General features: G+C 32.7%; 1 protein-coding gene across 7 annotated transcripts in view; it reads right to left on the bottom strand.

Moving 5' to 3' along the window:
- LOC118186077 (dopamine D2-like receptor) overlaps positions 1-22,360 on the bottom strand; it is a 766,047-nt gene that overhangs the window by 346,588 nt on the left and 397,099 nt on the right. The gene's annotated exons all lie outside the window — the stretch shown is intronic.

Raw genomic sequence — 22,360 nt, 5'->3', positions numbered from 1 at the left:
TGTCGACATTGACCGGTGTAAGTCAGAAATAAGAGTATTTGGAAAATATTTCGGACATACACCAAGAGACTATGTGAATGTTGACATTCACCGGTGAAAGTCGACATTCTCCAGATTTCGGTGTTTCACCGTAACATATGTTAATATATATATATATATATGTTTATGTTATATATATGTTTAAGTCTTTTCACTGAAATTTTATAATTCACTTACGTTTTAAAGTTTCAGATTGTGTGCTATTTGTTTAGAGGTAAAATTTTGATTTGAATTTCTCGCTGAAGTATTTCACTAACGTTTTCCAATTCTTTAAATAAAGTTCTCTTTATTTAAGGTACAAGATTCTAATTAGAATTTACTTTGTTTTCTCCTTGCTTTTGGGAGGTGCCAGAATTTTCGTGGGAACTATTATAATTAAAATACATTGAAGTGGTTCATTGGCTGATTCTGGATACAGAAAAGCAAGGATTTTTGTAGAAGAGAGATTTCAATTGATTTCAGTGTTCCTCCTCCTGACGAAGTGGTATTGAAGTTGATTGAATTCGTCTTCCATTATGCTTGTTTTTAAATTTCATCGATTGTTTGAATTGGGGTATTGCTTGTTTGAAGGGTTTTCGTTTTAACATCTTTTAAATTCTTTTTTTTTTTTTTTTAGTCCAAAGGGGCTTTGTCCCTGAAGGACTACTGCTTTCGTTTTGGCATTTTGCGTCGGAGTCATAAACGTCGGTTCACTTTTCAAACTGTTGCCACAAAATGTTAGAGTCCTGCATTATATTTGAAGAAATTAAATAATGAAAAATCTGCATAAATGATTGTCTATTTCTCGCATTGTGATAAAACAATGGTACATAGAGCCATCGAATTTTGAATGACGAAATCCTACTGCGAATATGGGCATCTGAAATCCCAAATTTGGAATTTGTTTTATTATAGATTTTATATTTTGTAAAACTTTAACGAATTTTTGATTTACAAACTCAATGCATTAAAAGCGAGAAATGGCAACGTTATATAGAAAAAAAATACTTTTATCTCCAGCTCGCGAGACTGTGTATATCGGAAATTCTAAAGATATGCTTAATTTAACATTATTTTGCGATATTGCTCTTGAACTGAATTTTATGGTTTAAGTGCAAAGAACATGATATTTAATAAATAAAGGTAACACTCAAAACGTTAAAAAACGCCCCTTTGGACGTAATTTAAAATCTGAAACATTTCAGATTTTTTTTAAATTTTTTTTTTAATTTTATTTTATTTATTTATTTATTTATTTATTTATTTATTTATTTTTTGCATTTATAGGATTATTTGGAATTATATTTATTTGGTGTTTAGTTCTAACTTTCTTGCTTTATGTCGTTACTGATAATTTTTAAGCAGCTTAATGCGCGAAAATACTAGACATGATCATATTTTATTTCTAAAAAATTGTTTTGTAATTATATATAACATATATATATACATACACACACACACCATATATATGTATATGTAAAATATAAAATAAGAAAATAAATCTCTAATAAATTACTAACTTAATTAGCTTTAAATCTTAAAATTTCTTTAGATTTTTATATGTTCCCTCTCCTAGCATCCGCATCAAAATTTCTCACAAATGCGTCATTTCTAGATCCCCCCCCCCAGAGGTATGACTTAATAACTCTACTAAAGTAACAAATTCGGAGCCTAATCCCAAATTTTTGACGTAAGTAATTCGGAACTTGAACTCAATATTTAGAGAGCTGCAATCTTTCTCTTGGTTATCTGCCATATTGGGTGATCGTGCAAGTTTGCTTCTAACTTTCTTGCCTGCTCATTTCTGCCAAAGAGTTTATTTTTCTATTTTCTTCCATAACTTTAAAATGTAAGCTGAACAAAATTGGTGGTTGCATAGAGCAATCACAGTAATAATGTGCGCTATGAGGAATAAATTTATATAATTATGTTTGGAATTTATCATTATGCGTGCTCTTCGAATGACGTCTTGCTAACTACGAAGTTATAATGCAGAGAACCATCGCCAATCTGTCCCAACTTGCTTTCCACTAAGACCAAGTCATCTTATTACATATATATGTGATGTACCAGCTTTAGTGGTAGCTTAAATTATCAGACAATAAGTTTAAAAAAACAGGATCCATTTATTATTATTCAGGAGAAATAGCAGTTACAAAATCAGATATCCGGAGTAAATAAAAAGAAATGCTAATAACTTTTTGTATGAAGTTTACTGAATCGTGACATTTAAGAAAAAGCCCCCGATATTCTTTTGCGAGTCCTTTTATAGTCTCTGGAAAGGCGGAGCTTCCAAGAAATGACGTCAGCCTCGTCGGCCAATCCAGTTCGCTTTAAATATTTCCAGAACATTCTATAACTGTACGTGTAGAAAAGGCGGGAAAAACAACTTGACTACGGGGCCGTGGATTTAATTCCACGTAGTTTCAAATAAGAGAACGTTGCCATTAAAAATGAAAAGAACATACAGTTAGAAATTTTAAGTGTATTCTTGACTATGGAATTTTATTATTACATATATATCAAGCAAGGTAGTTATTACAATACTGAATGACCAATTTGGTCTAGATAACATTTTGCGCAATATGCTGCAAAATAAGTAAATTAGAAATTGTAGTAAGCTCGCCTAAAAGTTACCAGGAGCTGTTGGTCCAAAACGTTCAACACGTATTTGGTATCTAGTCCAAATTGGTCATTCAGTATTGTAATAACTACCTTGCTTGATATATATATATATATATATATATATGTAATGTTGCATGATTTTAAATTTACTTAGTTCGAAAACAAGTTTTTCTTGTTCCCCTTGAAAAGTCAACTAATTTCCGATCAATAGCGATTATTACTTGCTTTTAATTTAATTTATTTTTTAAAGTTTGAAATTTTGTTATTCATGAATTAATTCAAGTCCCCGTAAAACATTTTTAACAATTTACCTTCAAGTACTTTAAAACACAATTTTCGGAATTAAACATCCTACATATGGGTTCACTCTTTTTAGATACTTCTACTAAATTTATATTAGGAGATAATATAATCAATATTTCTTTAGTAAATAAATTATTGTACAGATATATATATATATGTGTGTGTGTGTGTGTGTGTGTTAGGTCTAGGGCCTATTTCAAAGAAAAAGGTAGGTGCACAACTATACGTTGCAGCAGTCCTTCCCAGGTACAGAATTTAAACGTTCTAAGACCAAGTTATGCGAGATATACAGACGTCTCGAAGGAGAAAAATCTCTTTCGAATGAAATTTTAAATTCATTTTACAATCCATTTTGGAAAAGAAGTCTTTTATTCTGTGTTTACTTACCGATGTCATGCAGAAAATGATCTAAATAGATTCGAAAACGGTCTTATTTCGTACAAGAAAGTCAAAATTAAGTTCGAAATTTATTAATTTTATAATACAATAAGGTAATGAGAAGTCGAATGATAAATTAAAGATTTTAAATTAACTTACACTGTTCATCGTTCTTAGAACTGGCGATTTACCAATCCCCAAGTACAATTAATAAAGTACTAACATAAAGTCATGCAATCTGAGATGAAATTCATGAAAACTAGGCTTCGGAGGTTTTTAACATGAAAACAATAAAAAGAAATATCTTACTTAAAAAGAAAAGCTATATTGGGCTTAACTCTTTCAAGAAGAGTGATTAAAATGTCTAGTATCTTGTTTAATTAACCGAGTTCTTCCTTATTTTTAGCTTTCTAGCTAATAATAAAAAAGAAATTTCGAAAAGATAAAATCCTCATCATGAAATAAAATAAGAAATAATTAAATACTGAAAATAAAGTAGAAATACTTCACGACGACTGAAAATAAATTTAGTATTTCAGTCCGCATTTTAGAATCTCTTTATTAACGTTTACTTCAAAAGGAGAATTCAACAGATTTTATTTCAAAGATATTATTTTTTCTGAAACGTAACCTTATTAAGATCTACAGCAGCACAAAAGTCAAATTTTAAAACTACTGTATGACATTCTTCATTAAATTCATTCTTTCTGATGTGTAAACAATATAACTTCTTTGCAACACATATTAAATTGCAGACACTTTTCCCTGCATTTCATTTAAACTTATTTCCTCGAATTTCATTAACGCGATATTTCTCATTCAATTAATTTAGTTCTCACTTCACAAGGCAAAACTGAATAAACCTCAAAGTATCCTTATTAAAAATTGAAAAATATAAAACACTAAATACTGTTAAAGCAGTTTTAAAAAATTTTTACAATTGAAATTAGACTTTCTACGCAAAAACAAGTAATAAAGCCAGCGGAGAAGAAGGCAGATTTCTCAGTGCACAAAACTCCGTGTACATTTGGCCCACACGGCAAAAAGACACTGAAGGTGCAAGAATTAATTCACTATTCCGCTGTTTAAATGTAAACAAATTATAAAACTGCTTTAAAATTAATTCTGAAGAGTTTTTCGTGGCGTCTGTACGAACGTATGCACGTTCGTGCGTACTTACTTATCTCGCATAACTCAAAAACGAGTAGCCTCAGAACGTTGAAATTTTGTATATAGGACTGCTATAACATGTAGATGTGCACCTCGTATTTTGGTTGCAATCGGCAGCACCAAACGTATATAAATATATTTATATATATATCCACTCTATTACCCGGCTCAGTGATCTCAGTTTCTTTACTCTTATATGTTTGTAAATTGTACAATTTTTTTCTTTAAAAATGATTGAATTATATTTTTTTTATCTTCCGGTTAAGGATTTTATGCCATTAGTAAATATGCGTGCAATATTTTTAGAATTATCAGCAATTTTAAAGTTGTTTAATTGCCGCTAAGCCTGTTTTTAATGGCGGCCATTGATGTTTGTTTACATTTGAAACAGGAGACTAGTGGATTTGTTGCCAATCTAGAGAAACTTAGCTTCTCAACAACAAAGATAACGCATTCATTTATTATTGCCAATTAAATCATGCTTAATTCTTTCTGGAATTTTTTCGAGGAAATAAGCGTTTGAGATTTACTTCGTGATTTTTAATATAGATATTTTGAGTTTTTATGTATTTTTGACTTCTCGCGAAGTAAGAACTGAATGAATTAAATGAGAAATACTCAATCGTCTGTGAAAAACTGTTTCTTTTTTCTTTTATACATAGTTCTAGCTTTATTATAGTATTTGAATAGAACATGTGGCAACGATTAGGTAATTCTTTAAATGATATACATTTTGTGCATTCTGAGTTATAATATGAATGAAATATAATACTGTTAAATAAACCTAGCACCAGAGTGTCGCTATGGTAAACAAAGTGAATTTTAAGGAATGCATTTGATCTATTGTGGTTTATGCGCTGTCGGCGAAGTAGGTTTAATTCAATCCAATAAGTTTAAATAAAATGCAAGAAAAAATGCGTATAATTTAATATACCGTACAAGAAAGTCATGTGGTGTACACATCAGATTTTTTAATAAGCATTTTAGTATTTATTAAAAGCACATTTTTAGTTCATTTTCGAGGAAGTTTCCAAGAAAAGAATAAATGCTGTTTCGAATAGCTTTTACGTATATATTGTTTTTTAAACTCAATAACATAGAAGTGATTTTATTTCGGCAGAGGAAATTGTAATTAATCTTCAAAATTGGTTTACTTTCTTCATGCTGTCCTTCTTATTAAAATTTCTTTCTGTATAGTTATTCGTGAATTAAACAGAATTACAATAATTGAATCGAACGGTAAGAAAAGAACTCTTTTTGAAGAGATTACAGCAATTATATATAGAAATATATAGAAATAAATGTAAAAAGACCTGTAAATTGTAATCACCAGTGCACATTTTATCAAAAATCTTACTTGTAGATACTACTGTCTACATCAAAAATCAAATTTAGTGAAAATAATTCTGTAATTCGGTCATTTTAAATTAAGTAATGAAATATATCCCGTAATGGCGTACACGGAAACTTACAACAACAAACTTAAAACTCTTTATAGGAAACCGAGGTCAAGCTTACATGTTGTTCATTTCAAAAAGCAACGGCACACCAGCCACAGAGCGGTGAAGCTGCTGGACACTAGTTGTTGGATTCCAGGTTCGAATACTGATAAACGGGCTGTTTTTTTATGGGCATTTTCATAGTTTTTCGCCATGTGCAACGAGGATACGCGACAATTTCTCTTAGCAAGTCCACCGCGAAAGCATGCCTCCCTTTAGGTAGATATCCCTCGAGTGCTTTGCCATAATTAAATAAATCAATGAAATGATAACTTTGCAGAGTTCACACATATCATAGCCCACCAGCGGCCAAACGGTAAAGTCGCAGAACACTGGTAGTTCGGTCTGAGGTTCGAATCCAGTAAACGGGCTGGCTACATGGACGTTTTTGTGGATTTCCCCTTGTGTATACAAGCGATTTTCCCTTAGAAAGTTCGCCACGAATTCATTCGTCCCCTTGGGTAGATACCCCTCGACGCTCTACCGTAATCACATACACCAATACCAACACATATATCATCTTATATCGTTTTTCGTTAAAGGGCGTTTTCAGTTTCGAAGTTCCAGCACTGCGGCAAATAGTGGGAACAGCGTTTCGGACGATCTTTAGCTTTTCAGTGGAACTACATTGAAGGAGATCGAGTGGATTTGTAATTTAAATGCAAATAAATAGGATTCTAGAAGAAGCCTCATTACTTTATTTACAAGCCTTGTAATATATGAAATAATAATTGCCTACCTTTTTAGCTTTTTCGTTCAAATGATTATTCACTTTGGGAACATAAACATTTAAAAAGACTCTTGAAGAATGAATAATGGAAGTTCAACTTCATTCAAAAGAGCGTGATTAGGAGCCCTTAGCAGAGCGCGCTTGCTTGCATGCACTGCTAAGGGCTCCTAATCATGCTCTTTATCGGGTTACTTCGTTCTCCTAATCAGGCTGCTTCGTTCTCCTAATCAGGCTACTAATTTTGAATAATTATATAGATTTTTGTTCTAATAAGCGCATATAATTGTTGTATTGAATCATTGCATTTGAATAATCGTATAGAATCATAATATTGAATTATTCATGAGTAATCGTACGGAATCATTGTATTGAATTATTTATTTGTATAGTATTTCCAATGTGCAAGTAAAATTGTACTGTACATATCTTATTTTTGAATTGCTTGCTAGTAATATGTAACATCATTTCAGTAATAAGCACCTGTATGAAAAAAATATTATTTTGATGTCAACATGGCATATATGAATAATAATATGAATAGTATTATCATTAATTTAAGTAATAGTATTGAATCATTGTATATTTATAGTAAATCATTGTTCTAATATTCGCATATAATCATTGTTTTGAATCATTGCATTTTAGAAATTAGTAATATCATTTCAGTAATAAGCACCTGTATGAAAAAAATATTATTTTGATGTCAACATGGCATATATGAATAATAATATGAATAGTATTATCATTAATTTAAGTAATAGTATTGAATCATTGTATATTTATAGTGAATCATTGTTCTAATATTCGCATATAATCATTGTTTTGAATCATTGCATTTTAGAAATTGTAAAGAATTAATGTTTTTATAGTGTATTTATAGTCTAAGTGCAATTATTCATTTAACTGTATTAATATCCAATTTTAATATAACTGTGTCTTTAGTAGTAAGCTGTAATATAAAAGTTAACAATGACATTCAGAATATTAGAGACTTATGTGAGATCTAAGTATTTTTATACTTCTCCACTATAAATTTTTTAAGCTGGCAATGTATGAAATATAAGCATTTGTATGTTCTTGGGTTTTTGTATACTGAGTTTAAATGTTGAATTTTGCATTAGTAAATTCATGTTGACAATGTCGTCACTTATCAATCACAACAGTATAATATAATTATTATGTATGATATATCTTCTTTATGTATTGAATTGTAAACTTTATATGTAACTTGCTAAAATTACTTGCTAGGGTATTGAATTGTAATCTTATGTGTCACTTGCTAAAGTTTTGTTCATAAGTACTGTGTTCACACAGATGTAACCATTTTTAATATCTATGTTTTGTAACACTAATCAATGTGCCCTATGAGTGGATCTCGTGTGGCTCTAACATGAGTCAGCTTTAGATAAGGGTAGACGTGGCGCTAAACCAATTAACCATAATGGTAAAGGGGTGGTGCCCACGTCCTCCGTCACTAAACTAAACTAATCAGGCTACTTCGTTCTTGAATCTATTACGTTCGGCCGTATTGTAAGCCGTAATGTTCGGCCGATATTCCGTAATGTTCGGCTGTAATTTAAGGGCCAACTTCGTTAGGTATTTGGGTCTAGTTTCGGCTTTGTCTATTTATTTTAGTATTAGATGAGTTTCTTACTTACTTATCCTGTTTTAAAGGCCCAGGTGGAGGCTTTCCTGTAAGCCCGAGAAGGGAGCCATCTGTTGTTATTTCTTTGGGTCAACAAAAGGGCATTTGAATCCGCCTCGAGTCTACGTTGTAAATACTTGGAATCGGCCCTACTTCTCGACTTAGTTCGTTAGATTCCTCGAAATATTAACATAAAAAAATTAGCAAGAAACATAACATATTTATTAAATATTACCTTCTTCGCATTTAAACTAAAAAAAATCCAGTTCAACAGCAATATCGCGAAATATTAAATATGAGCATATCTTTAGAATTTCCGATACACATTCTCTCGCGCTGGAGGTAAAAATGTCTTTTTTTTTTTCTTTTCTTTTCTTTTTTTCGTGTAGTGTTTCCCATTACTCCCTTTGAATTGGTTGAGTTTGTTAGTCAAAAACTCGTTGAAGTTATAGAAAATATGAAATAGATAATAAAATAAATTCCGAATATAAGCTTCCAGGTGCCCATGTTCGAGTGGAAGGCTACGTTATTCAAAATTTGATAACTCTATGCACCGTTGTTTTTTCCCAATGCGAGAAATATACATACATTCTTGCAGATTCTTCATTATTTAATTTATTTAAAGATAATGAAATATAATGAGTAATATATAAATGAAAGGCTAATTGGCCCTTTGGGCTAATAATTATGTTTTGAAGCATGCGCATAAGGTCCATCAAAATTTTGATCAATGGTCTCTTAGAATACTTTTGATAGTCAAAATCGCAATAACAACCTTGTATTTAGCGTACATATATTAAAACAATCGATTTCGAGGGCAGCTAAAGGTTCCTCCTCATCAGGAGAACGAAATTACTAGAAAGGGGAAAAAAAAGAAGAAAAATAAAGCATCGGCAAAGAAGTCTCAGAAACATGCGGCCGTAACCAGATTTTGAATCAGAGTTACACTGGCCGCCTGCTTTTACTGAGCCAGACTATCTGATCAAACATATAACACATAAACTAAAACGCAAACAAATCAGCCAAGTCAAAAGGGAGCGAGCGGCAACTGCATCTTCACGCACCAAGTCTGAACCTCGAATAAAGGGACTTAGAAATTTCTATATTACCAAGCTTATTTTGATATTTTTGATATGCCTGTTTCAGCAGGAATTATACCCCGTTATTACGGGCACCTCAAATAACCCCGGTTAGGGGAAACATAACATTGGAGTGGTGGTATACCATGGAGGTAGGAAGTAAGATACCATGGAGGTAGGCTAAGTTGTTCTGCCAGTAGATGTTAGTAACTGCTAGTAGAAGCTGACATCATGTTTACATTTGAAACAATTCATTATTTTGCTTTGTTCTGTAGAACGAGGACCTGTTTCTTATACACTGCAATTACAAGTAGGAATTTTTGTAAAAATTTTTAATATTTAGTCAAGAAGCAATGACATCAAATAAAAGAATAGATTGGACACCTAGAAAGAGATGTAATATTATTGTGTTACGAGAAAGTGGTCTTTCCAATGCGGAAAGTGCAAGACAGGTGGGTGGTTCAGTGACTACATCTGGAGTCCGAAAGTTTTGTTTACGATATCAGGAGACAAATTCAATAAAAAACAAAGAAAGAAAAGGCCGAAAAAGGTGCACCACATCTATTGATGACAGAAGAATAAAAAGACTATGTCTCCAAGATAGAAAAATGTCATCAGCGGCCATCAGAAGTGATCTGAATGATACTGGTGTTTCTGTCAGTTCAAGAACAATCAGAAGAAGATTAACAGATGTTGGACTGAGAGGTAGAATTCCACGAAAAAAAGCAACTTAATTTTCAGCAACGAAAAAAAAACACTACAGTGGGCAAAGGAACACATTAATTGGACAGATGATCAGTGGTCACAAGTTATATTGAGCGATGAAACTAAGATATCGTTATTCGGTAGTGATGGGCGAAAATATGTAAGACGTAGAATAGGAGAAGAGCTACATCCTGACTGCATTCAAGCAACTGCGAAGAACCCAGTTAGTGTTATGATTTGGTCATGCATGTCAGCAGATGGTATTGGACGCCTTCATGTCATCGATGGGACAATGAATGCCAGAAAATACATTGACACTATTCTAGAACCAAAACTTCTACCTTCCATCAGAGATCTCTTTCCTAACAATGCTTCGTTTGTTTTTCAGCAGGATTCTGCTCCTTGCCACACGGCGAAAATATCGAAAGAGTGGTTTCGTACAAAGAGCATTAAATTGTTGTCATGGCCAGGAAAGAGTCCTGACCTCAATTCTATCGAAAATTTGTGGCACTGTTTGAAAACTCTTGTCCGAATGAGGCGCCCATCAAATAAAAGGGAACTAATTGAGGCTATAATTGTTTCCTGGCATCATGTAATAACGAAAGAAGAGCTTAAAACTCTTGTCAGCTCAATGAAACGTCATTGTGAAGCTGTAATCAAAAATAAAGGGTACCCTACTAAGTACTGATAACCCGCTGCAATCATCACTATCTAATGTATATCGATAACTATTATCGTTTAACATTTTTGTATTGCAAATAATTGAATTTTGTATTTTGTATTGAATTCAGTAATAAATTCTCTTTAAAATGATATATACAAGTTTGCATTTTGTGAAACGTAACGTTTTCTATAAGCATACAAAGTTCAAAAACATAAAAATTTCCAAAAGTGTCCACAATTTTGGCCACCACTGTATATATATATATATATAAAATAATGTGTGAAAGAGGTTCCATTATCATGCATGAGCCCAGTACATAAGTGACATGCATAAAATTCATCTTCATTAATTATGATGATAAAAAAAAAGCAATAACTGAGTAAACGATTCGGTACTTGACAATTCATGCTTTATATTACGAATGTCCAAGAAAATTCTCCGTTTGCTTTAAAAATAGTTATTTAACATAGAACTTCTAAAACTGGGATATTTTGCGAATAATCGAAGAAGCAGGAAGTACCAGAGAAATGTTTCATATTAAAATATATGAATCTTTGGAAACAATGCAAAAGAAATAAAAAAGAGTTCCTTTTTAAAATAATCTTTTAAGATTTTTGTTCTGCAAAAAATTCATCAGAAGTGACTTTCCCCTGGGCAGATGAAGACGTAAAGAAATAGAGTCTGTTTATTTTTCTTCTTTATGTAAAAACTTATGTTATCAGATTCAATATTTATACAGATGCCAGTTGGGGATCCTGTGAACTTCCTTTACCTGCAACGCACGTTTCAATCTCAGCTCTAGAAGTCGTTTTCTGACACTTAGTGAAATTCATTTTAAATGTAACAGCAGTTGAAAGAAATCCAGAGGGGACAGTAATTTACAACTACGGTTAATTAAAAAATAATTTTATGATTTTACATGACATTTGTAGTTCTTTTTTATTTCATTTAATCATTGTAGATTTTTTTTAATTAAAAATCTTACTTCAAAGGAAAATTATTTTCATTATAATAATAAAAAAATCTGAGGTGTACACCACATGACTTCCTCGTACGGAATATTAAATTATACGCATTTTTTCTTGCATTTTATTTAAACTTATTAGATTGAATTAAAACTACTTCTCCGACAGCGCATAAACCACAATAGAATAAATGCATTCTTTAAAATTCGCTCTAGTATTTGTTTACCATAGCGACACTCTGGCGCTAGATTCACTTAACAGTACTATATTTTGTTCATATTATAACTCAGAATGCACAAAATGTGTATCATTTAAAGAATTATCTAATCGTTGCCACATGTTCTATTCAAATACTATAATAAAGCTAGAACTATGTATAAAAGAAATTAAGCAAACAAAACAAAACAGAAACAGTTTTTCACAGACGATTGAGTATTTCTCATTGAATTAATTCAGTTCTCACTTCGCGAGAAGGCAAAAATACATAAAAACTCAAAATATCTCTATTAAAAATTACGAAGTAAATCTCAAACGCTTATTTCCTCGGAAAAATTCCAGAAAGAATTAAGCATGATTTAATTGGCAATAATAAATGAATGCGTTATCTTTGTTGTTGCGAAGCTAAGTTTCTCTAGATTGGCAACAAATCCACTAGTCTCCTGTTTCAAATGTAAACATCACTGGCCGCCATTAAAAACAGGCTTAGCGCAATTAAACAACTTTAAAATTGCTGATAATTCTAAAAATATTGCACACAGATTTACTAAAGGCATAAAACGCTTAACCGGAAGATAAGAACAACAAAATTCAATCATTTTTAAAGCAAAAAATGTACAATTTACAAACATATAAGAGTAAAGAAACTGAGATCACTGAGCCGGGTAACAGAGTGGATATATCTATAAATATATTTATATACGTTTCGTGCGGCCGATTGCAACCAAAATACGAGGTGCACATCTGCATGTTATAGCAGTCCTATATACAAAATTTCAACGTTCTGAGGCTACTTGTTTTTGAGTTATGCGAGATACGTACTTGCGTACAGATATCACGCAGAAACATCGTTAAATTGCATTTGAAAGTGGTCAAAATGGGATATTTTCGTTGAAATATGCTGCCTGAAACTTTTCGCGATTACAATACTTTCTTTTTACTTCGTACAAGGAAGTAAAAAGTAGCTATTAAGAACATTAAATTTGTTGACTGATGGAATAAGGGGCAAAAATAAAAATGCTTTAAGATATTCTATTTAATTTTTGGCATTTAATGATATGCCTACATTTAATCGTTACAGAACGTCAAAAAAATTTAAGACGCAAGTGTTATAAGGTATTTCTCCCGCCTTCATAGCATACCTTCGTGGTGTAATGGTCAGCACGCTCGGCGCGTATTCGAGAGGTGCGAGGTTCGAGTCCCGGCGAGGGCATTGCTCATTTTTCACTTCTCCAATATCAAAATCGCCAAACATAGGCCAGAGAAGCCTGCAATCTAGGAACTTTTATAACCTAATTCCGTCGGGGGTTGGGCAACCTGTCCGATATGCTAACTGCCCCAGTGGATCGGCTGCCTAGCTGTCGGTGGAAAGGAAGAAAGAAAAGCTGTATTATTTAAAACTATCGTTGAACAGCATTCATTTAGAGCTCTCAAATTTCATTCAGTTCTTTTGCAAAATATGAGCAATTCAGAATATTATCCAGCTGCAAATGAAATAGCCTTTAAACCGGTTGTTTTCAAACAATAACTGAAGATTAAATCTGAATAAACTCGGAATAATGGTCTTCTACTGCCATACTGAAGATGCTAAAGTCAAAAGAAAAGGAAAAGTGCTAGAAAAGGCAAATGCTTAAATATTTTTTAATTAATGTACGTCTGTTCTCAAAAAACAGTTCTAGGAATTTAAGTACAGCATAGATACAGTGTAGGCTATTTTAATATATTAGGCTATTTTGGAAGCAGGGTTTTGAAAAATTAGCAATCGCCTTCGCCGAGACCCGAACCACGGACCTCTGAAATACCGACTCAGTGTGCTGACCACTACACAACGAAGGCACGCTAGGAAGGCGGGAGAAATACCTTATAACAGGATGAGGATATCTAAAAGCTGCATATAGGTGAGTGCTCTTTTTTGTCTCTAAATATTTGCTGCAATATGAAGTCGACAGCCAAATAACTCTTACGATAATCGAGCAGTCTAAAGGGGTTATCTTATTATTACTAATTTTGTACGTAAATAGGTAATTTTAGTTGAATTATGAGTAGAATCATTGTATTTCTTTTGTAACATAAAAAATTCTAAAGAGAAGCTATGCTAGAAAAGTAAAAATACAGGAGGAGGTACATTTAACAGTGAGTAAATGGGTATCTCCGTAATTTGGCGAAATATCGCTAAGCTGATAACGGTTTTGGGGACTTTTTTGCTGCCAAATTTAGGGAGAAATTGCTCAAAGTCTCCAAATTCGGCGACATTTTGGTCCAAATCTTGATGTATTGAAATTGACCATTGTGTTAGCTGTAACCGTAATTCTGACCTCATATTGCTTTCCAGTAATTTCGATAAGCAGAAAGTACTAGAAATATCTCGGCGGCCGCTTGAAAACTATTTAAGGCCGAAGAAAGAGCATCTGCTGTCCAGTTGCTTAGTTATTGTTGTTGCGAGTTGTTAGCATTGCGTTGTGTTTAACATTCTTAGTAGTTTAATTTGTAACTAATGATTGTATTTTGTGACACTGTGATCTCCTGTACGAGTATTTCTGAGGCAAATTTCAGAATTCTGAAGTGTTTCTGTTTATAAAATAAATTTTATTAACTTGTAGAGACATTAGGTATTTTTTATGCTGGGAGATGAAAAGTAAACTGTGCCCTGGCCGGGACTCGAACCACGAACCTCTCGAATACGTGTCGAGCGTGCTGACCCCTACACTACGAAGGCATGCTAAGAAGGCGGGAGAAATACCTTATAAACTTTTCAGCGAACATGTGTGCATTCAATTTTTATTACAAAGCCATACGCTCGGAACAATAACTAATGACGCTTGAGGTTAGGCGAAACGTTTCCGAGAAACAAGTTTCTCCTTCAACCATTCGAAGCCAAAACAGGCTTCACTGCAACTTATCCGCGGATATGTTTCTTTTGACAAACCGTTGAGGATACCGGTTTAACACAGTCGTCGCTAGTCGTATGTGTCAAACGAACATTAAATGAAATGCCGTTAGTGGAATGTAAGTAAATTAAAACTTAATTTTTAGCTAACTAAATTTAAAAGAAAAAAAAATTCATTCCCATGTTAGAAATCTTTACTTTAAAATGACGTTCCATGCATTTTGTTTTTCTTCTACAATGAGTTAACTTTCATCCTTTGAACCCTTTCTTCTTTCACCTTTTGAGTTAACTTTCACCCTTTGAACCCTTTCTTCTGTTCGCCTTTTGAGTTAACTTTCACCCTTTGAACCCTTTCTTCTTTTCGCCTTTTGAGTTAACTTTCACCCTTTGAACCTTTGAAATCCAACCCAGATTTCAACGAGTGAAATTAAAACGAATTCTTTAAAATGAGCCATTTCCCGTAGGTTCTGCTTCCCTCAGATACGTTTATAAGGTATTTCTCCCGCCTTCTTGGCGAGCCTTCGTGGTGTAGTTGTCTGCACTCTCAGCGCGTAATTGAGAATCCGCGGTTTGATTCCCGGCGAAAGCGGTGGCTAATTTTTCATCTTGCCTGCTTCCCAAAAAATACCTAATGACTCTAAACGTTCTTAAATACGGTCGAAAAATTCTTACTTGATATTTATGTCAAAAGCAAGCTTTTCCAAAATGATATAAATATATATATACATGTGTGCGTATTAAAAAAACTCCTGATCAATTTCTTATATTTTATGCCTCCTAACGAAAGAAAACAAGCAAATAAAATGGCAGTTTTAAGGGTACTAGAGCTAAAATGAAAGGTAAGCTATCTTAAACTAAATTAAAAATGAAACCCTTTAACTCTTTTTATAAATATTTAATGTATTAAAGGAACAATAAAAAATAAATAAATAAATGTTTCCAGCCATTAAGGAACGATTTCATAAATGTAATATTAAAAGTTCTTCAAGGGGAAAATGAAGGAGAAAAAAATAAATAAATTATAAAGAACAGACGAAAACATATATAAATATTTACGATAAACTTACTGAACTTACCAAAAAAAAAAAAAAAAAAAAAAAAAAAAATTTTTTTTTGCAGAAAGCTTTAAAATCAAAACTGTACCCTCCGCGTCTCCTCCCATATTCTTTCTTATTTTTATTTATTTATTTTTCTTCTACTTTTCCCGTATCAGAAGACGCCGATTCCGAAGTTATTTTTCAAATTTCTTAAAAATTTCCCAAAGGCGTCTTTTAAAAGTATACACTTTTCCCTCAACTTTTCCGAATTTCACCTCTTTGAACACGAGAAGAAATATAACTCAAATACAGAAATTTTTTTCTTTCCCTTTCAAGAGACCAACTAGATATTTTTTAGGGTTTAATGTAATAAGTGCTGAAAAGATTTTAAAAAATACCTTTAGATCATACCAGCTGAAAACAACTTTTGAAACTTAGCGATTATTCGCCTATAGGGCGTGAACCCCGAAGGACTATTAATTTCGTTTTGGCATTTTGCGTTGATTGCGATATTTATAATATCGGGTCATATTTTTCAAAATGTTGCCACCAAATGTTATCGCCCTGTGTTATATTTAAAGAAATTAAATAATGAAAAATCTGCATAATTGCATGTATATTTCTCGCTTTGTGATACAGTAATGGTATCTAGAGCCATCAAATTTTAAATAATGTAATATTCCACCGCATATGGGCATTTGGAAGCAAGAATTTGGAATTTGTTTTATTATCCATTTCATATATTGTAAAGCTTCAACGAATTTTTGATTAATAAATTGAACGATTTCAAAGCGAGCAATGAGCCTTCTGCAAGGAAAAAAAAAACATTTTTACCTCCAGAGTACGAGACTGTGTATTCGAAATTCTGAAGACATGCTCATTTTAAAACTATATTGCGATATTTCTGTTGAACTGAATTTTATGCTTTAAGTGCGAAGGGCATGATATTTAATAAATAAAGGTAACACACAAAACGTTAAAAAATCGCCCCTTTGGGCGGAAAGTAAAATATCAAAGTTTTCAGGTTTTTTAAAAGTTTTTTGTTCCTTTTTGTTCGAGTAACTCGGGTGCAAAAATTAATTCTGAAAATATTTGAAAACCAAAAACAGAAAAAAAATAAACCATTTCATTCTATTTTTTTCTTTATTAGTGACTCCTTTTATTACGATCAATACCGACTGAAAATCAAACCCTTTGCAAACGCATCTTGATCAACAGAATACAAATACTTTTCTTTGATGTCAACCATAACGTTTCTAGGTTCAACTTGTCTTAAATAACGTGATGGTCATTTTTATGCGAATATCAGTATTCAGGAAAAAAAAAAAAAAAAGAGAGCCACATTTGTACATGTATGTTTGTACACACATTTGTACATGTACATGCTCTTGCCCGTAGCTTATGTCATATACAAGTTTTCTCATTGTACACTAGGCAAAATCTGTTATTTATCAGTCATCCCATTTTCAGTAAACTACGTAACTTTTACTTCCTTGTACAAAGTAAAAGAAGTATTGTAATCGCGAAAAATTTTGGGTATCGTATTTCAACGAAAATACCCATTTTGACTGCTCTCGATTCCACTTAAACAATGCTTTTGAGTTACGTCTGTATGTCCGGACAGAATAAAGTATTCTCTTTTTTTTTCCCAAAATGGATTATGAAATGGATTTAAAATGGATATACAAGAGATTTTTTTCGTGACGTCTGCACCTATGCATTTATGTATGTATCTCGCATAACTCAAAAACAGGTATAAGTAGTATACGGCAGCTATAAGTAAGGCTGCTATAAGCATAAGCTATAGTAAAAGAAGTATAAAGCTGCTATGAATATGTAGATGTGCACCTCCCTTTCTGTTTACAATCGGCTGCACCAAAAGTATATAAATATATATGTATTTATAAAAGTATATAAATATATATGTATTTATAAAAGTATATAAATATATATGTATTTATAAAGGAATATATATCACTATAGAATTAAAGTGACCCTATTGAGGCCACTGTTGAATCCGTTCTGCCTATCGGATTTTGATAAAACTTAGTATACACATTATATGAGCTATGGGAAAAAGATTTCTGCAATAAAAAATAGTTCAACTTTGCTTAATTTCTTATATACATCGTTCTAGATTTATTATAGTATTTGAATAGAACATGTGGTAACGATTCGATAATCCTTCAAATGATATAAATTTTGTGCATTCTGAGTTATAATATGAACGAAATATAACGCTGTTAAGTGAACCTTGGGCCAGAGTGTCGCTATGGTAAACAAATACTAGAGTGAATTTTAAAGAATGCATTTATTCTATAGTGGTTTATGCGCTGTCGGCGAAGTTGATTTAATTCAATCCAATAAGTTTAAATGAAATGCAAGAAAAAATGCATATAATTTAATATTCTGTACCAGGAAGTCATGTGGTATACACATCAGATTTCGTAAAGCAGGAGATGTGAAAAATAAGGAATGCCCTCACTAGGGCCTCTCAAATATGGGCCGAGCGTATTGCCGTTACACCACGAAGGCATGCAAAAAGGAGACAGAAAATATCTTTTAAAATATTTGTGGTTTTTCCAAAATTCCATCCAGTCATCTACAAAAGAGTCACAAGCTATGTGCTGTCACAGTCCCAAGGAACGACTGTGACGCAACTGGTTCTGTCATCGTGTAGAGACATTAGGTATTTTTTTTGGAAGCCGGAGAGATGAAAAATAAGCAACCGCCTTCGCCGGGAATCGAACCACGGACCTCTGAAATACCGGCCCAGCGTGCTACCGTTACACCACGAAGGCACGCTAGGGAAGTGGGATAATCGTAACATCAAAGATTATCACATATATGATGTAGGAGGTCTTAAATGTTAGGCGTAATTATTCATATTATTTTTCAAAAAACATAAAAAATATCTGAATGGTTTTCACATTTTAGCAATCGCCCAAAAGGTTTTGTAAAGTTTCTGTACGCTGCCACTGAGACCGCAGTCTACTTAGTGTTCTGTTACACCCACTGCTACTAACTGTTTTGTTTCGTCTTTTTAGCTTCATTATTACGGATCATTTTCATCACACGCACACCGCATATACAATTAAAAAGCAAATTTACAAAACCTCAGTACTTCCGAGAGCAGTGTTAAGTGTTCGCACCCACTTTTATATATTTTTCAGTCATATTTATATATATATATATATATATATATATTTTAATTTCTTTAAATATAATACAGGGCTTTAATATTTAGCGGCAACAATTTGAAAAATGAACCGACATTTACAACACTGACCTACTGAGCAACTTCCGACCTAAGTTAACCTAAAGGCAACACACAGAATATGTTACTCAGAGGTAAAAAAAAACCATCTACTATCTACTGGCTACAACCTGAAGTCGGGGTCAACATAGGTCAGTCGGGCACTAAAATGTCAAATTTCAAAGTTTACATTTGTACAATATACAGATTTATTTGTATATATTGCGTACGTTGAAGAAATACATCTGAAGTTATTATATTAAGATTTTCCAGAATAGTTAAGACAGGAATTGACAGCCGCCTACAGTAACAAACATGGTAACAATAAATGCAAAACGTTTAAAGTAGAAGATCATAGATAAATTTCAGTCATATGTAATAGAAAAACACAAGTAAATGAACAGTAAGGATCAACATCCCGTTCAGAATCTGCACGCTATTGAAATGAAGTATATAGTCATGAAAGAATCAAGTCTGATGTCTAGAGTCCAGTGAACTGACGGAAAATGCCTAAACGAAATCGATAGCCTTTCTGGGCAAATTGCCCATTTGGGCTAAAAACAAACTCAAACTTCGGGCTTTCAGGTGCTCATGTTCGGATGGAGGACTACGTTATTCAAGATTGGATTTTTCACAATGCAAGAAAAATACATACATTCATGTAGACTCTTTATTATTTAATTTCTTTAAAAATAATACAGGGCGAAATTATTTGGTGGCAACAGTTTGAAACGTGATACGCCATTTATAATGATTCAACACAAAATCCTGTTTCAAGACTAATAGCCCGTTTGAGATAATGCTCCTTTTTGGATAAAAACAAACAACTTTTAAAAGAGGAATCTAAAAGGAAAAATTTATAATATGGCAAAATAAAAGGATTTATAATGGGCAAAATAAGGAGGAAATTTTCATGCAGACTTTACACAGCGTGAGTAGGCACTTACAGCTATTTGCAGTCAATTATTCTGAGACTGAATAAGACATATTTCTATTTACCCTGCGTTTCTAAGAAATAAATTATTTATGGAATACGAAAGTGCAAATGCAAAATAGCTTCGTTATTTCTTGCTTGACACGATAAGAATTGCATTTTTCATATTGCAAATCTGGAATATATTTCATCAAATTTGCATAGCAAAATTAGGAAGTGATTTAGTTGCAAGAAAACATAGGCTTTTGAATGATAAAGCGTTTGCTATTCTATTGTCATTTTCGTTTATTGTATGTTTTTCTGCCTTTTTTGTACGGAATTTACTATACATATAAAATCATTGTGAGTTACAATTTTTTTTTTCGAACTGAATTTCTTCCTGAAATAAAGAACATTTTGTGCAATCATTTGAATGCAAATCCTACTTTGGAAGATTTGTATTTTAATCTTTGTTTGTCTTATTAAGGAACTCAAGCAATCAAACCCTGAATGAAAAACATAGTCAAGTAAGGGGACAGATTTTATTATTGAATCGAGATCGAGCCTCAATTCAATTATAAATATGACACACGTTTAGAACTGCTAAGATTACTTTGTGTACGTATTACCTGCACAGTTCTTTTATGTTTTAAGCGCGCGTACAGTAATTTAAATAATCATTCAAAAGAATAATTCTAGAATAATAGTATTTTTATGAAGTTATACTAGCTGAACCAATGAAATTATGCTAACTGAATTCATTAAAATTATTATAGTTTATAATTAGCCCAAAGGCGCTTTGTCCCTGAAAGGAATATTGTTTCCGTTTTGCGATTTTGCGTTGAATCACTATAAATGTCCGTTTCGCTTTTCAAACTGTTGCCACTAAATGTTAGAGTCCTGCATTATATTTGAAGAAATTAAATAATGAAAAATCTGCATCAATGTATGCATATTTCTCGGATTGTGATATAATAACGGTACACAGAGCCATCGAATTTTGAATGACGTAATCCTCCTCCGAATATGAGCATGGAATTTGGAAGCCCCAATTTGAAATTTGGAATTTGTTTTATGATCGATTTCATATTTTTTAAAACTTTAACGTATTTTCATTAACAAACTCAAGGGTTTCAAAGCGAGCAATGGCAGCACTCTACGGGAGGAAAAAACCTTTTTATCTCCAGCGCATGTATCGGAAATTCTAAAGATATCCTCATTTTAAAATTATTTTGCAACATTGCTTTGAACTGAATTTTACGGTTTAAGTGCAAAGAACATGATATTTAATAAATAAAGTAACACACAGAACATTAAAAAAACGCCCCTTTGGATGTAATTTAAACTTTGAAATCTGCAGATTTTTTAAAATTATTTTTTCTTATTTACAATAACTATTTTCGGCAGCCGATAGAGCAAGCAAACAGTAATATATTAGAAGTACAAATAAATTTTCGTCGTTTGAAAAAAAAATGGCGCCACTAATAAGTTTTGGTTAAATTGTCTGATGTAAAACGTCACATCGAAATGTTGGACGTCTGCTAACAACATAACCTTGAAATATTATTCATTTTGAATCAGCCTCATGTAGTATTTTTTCCTTGCGAAATCGTCGAGTTTTGAGCTGAATAGCGTTATTTGTGGAAACTTAGATTTACTTCTTTAATTTGAAGAAATCTGCAGCTGAGGCGCATCGACTTCTTGTAGAAGCATATGGTGAGGCTGCCTTAACCCTGTCGCCAAATCCTGGTGGTGAAGACTCCTCCACCACCTTTTAGTTCGGTCACAACTGTAGAGTCATTATGGTATTTTGAAACAGGATTGTATGAAAACTTAGCAATGCCATCGCCGGGACTCGAACCTGGACCTCTCGAATGCGCGTCGAGTGTGCTACCAGTACACTATGAAGGCATACGGAAAGAAGGGAGAAAATACTTTATAAACTTAAAGAGTATTGTAAAACCGAAATGTCATCTCAAAACAAACATTTTGCTTGATTTTGAAAAAGGGCCAGAAAAGGCTGTCGATGCCTGGATTAGCGTAAACAAGTGTTTGGCACGCAGAGGAAAAACAACCCAAATATCCGAACTGACAGTGGTTATAATAATTAATCGAGTGATTTAGTTTATTTAGGCAAGCTGCACGAGACTTATCTTTAATTAGGCAAATCGTATGAGCATCAAAACATCCCAACTATCGTAGTTTGGGCCAATAACACATTAGTGAATGGAGTCCGAAGGTCTCGTAATCCTCTTTCCATATCATTAACG

This window comes from Stegodyphus dumicola, chromosome 1, assembly GCF_044657685.1.
Source record: "Stegodyphus dumicola isolate Sdum_Otavi_A_Nest chromosome 1, ASM4465768v1".
Taxonomy (NCBI): domain Eukaryota; kingdom Metazoa; phylum Arthropoda; class Arachnida; order Araneae; family Eresidae; genus Stegodyphus; species Stegodyphus dumicola.
This window is presented reverse-complemented; position numbering and strand designations above follow the sequence as displayed.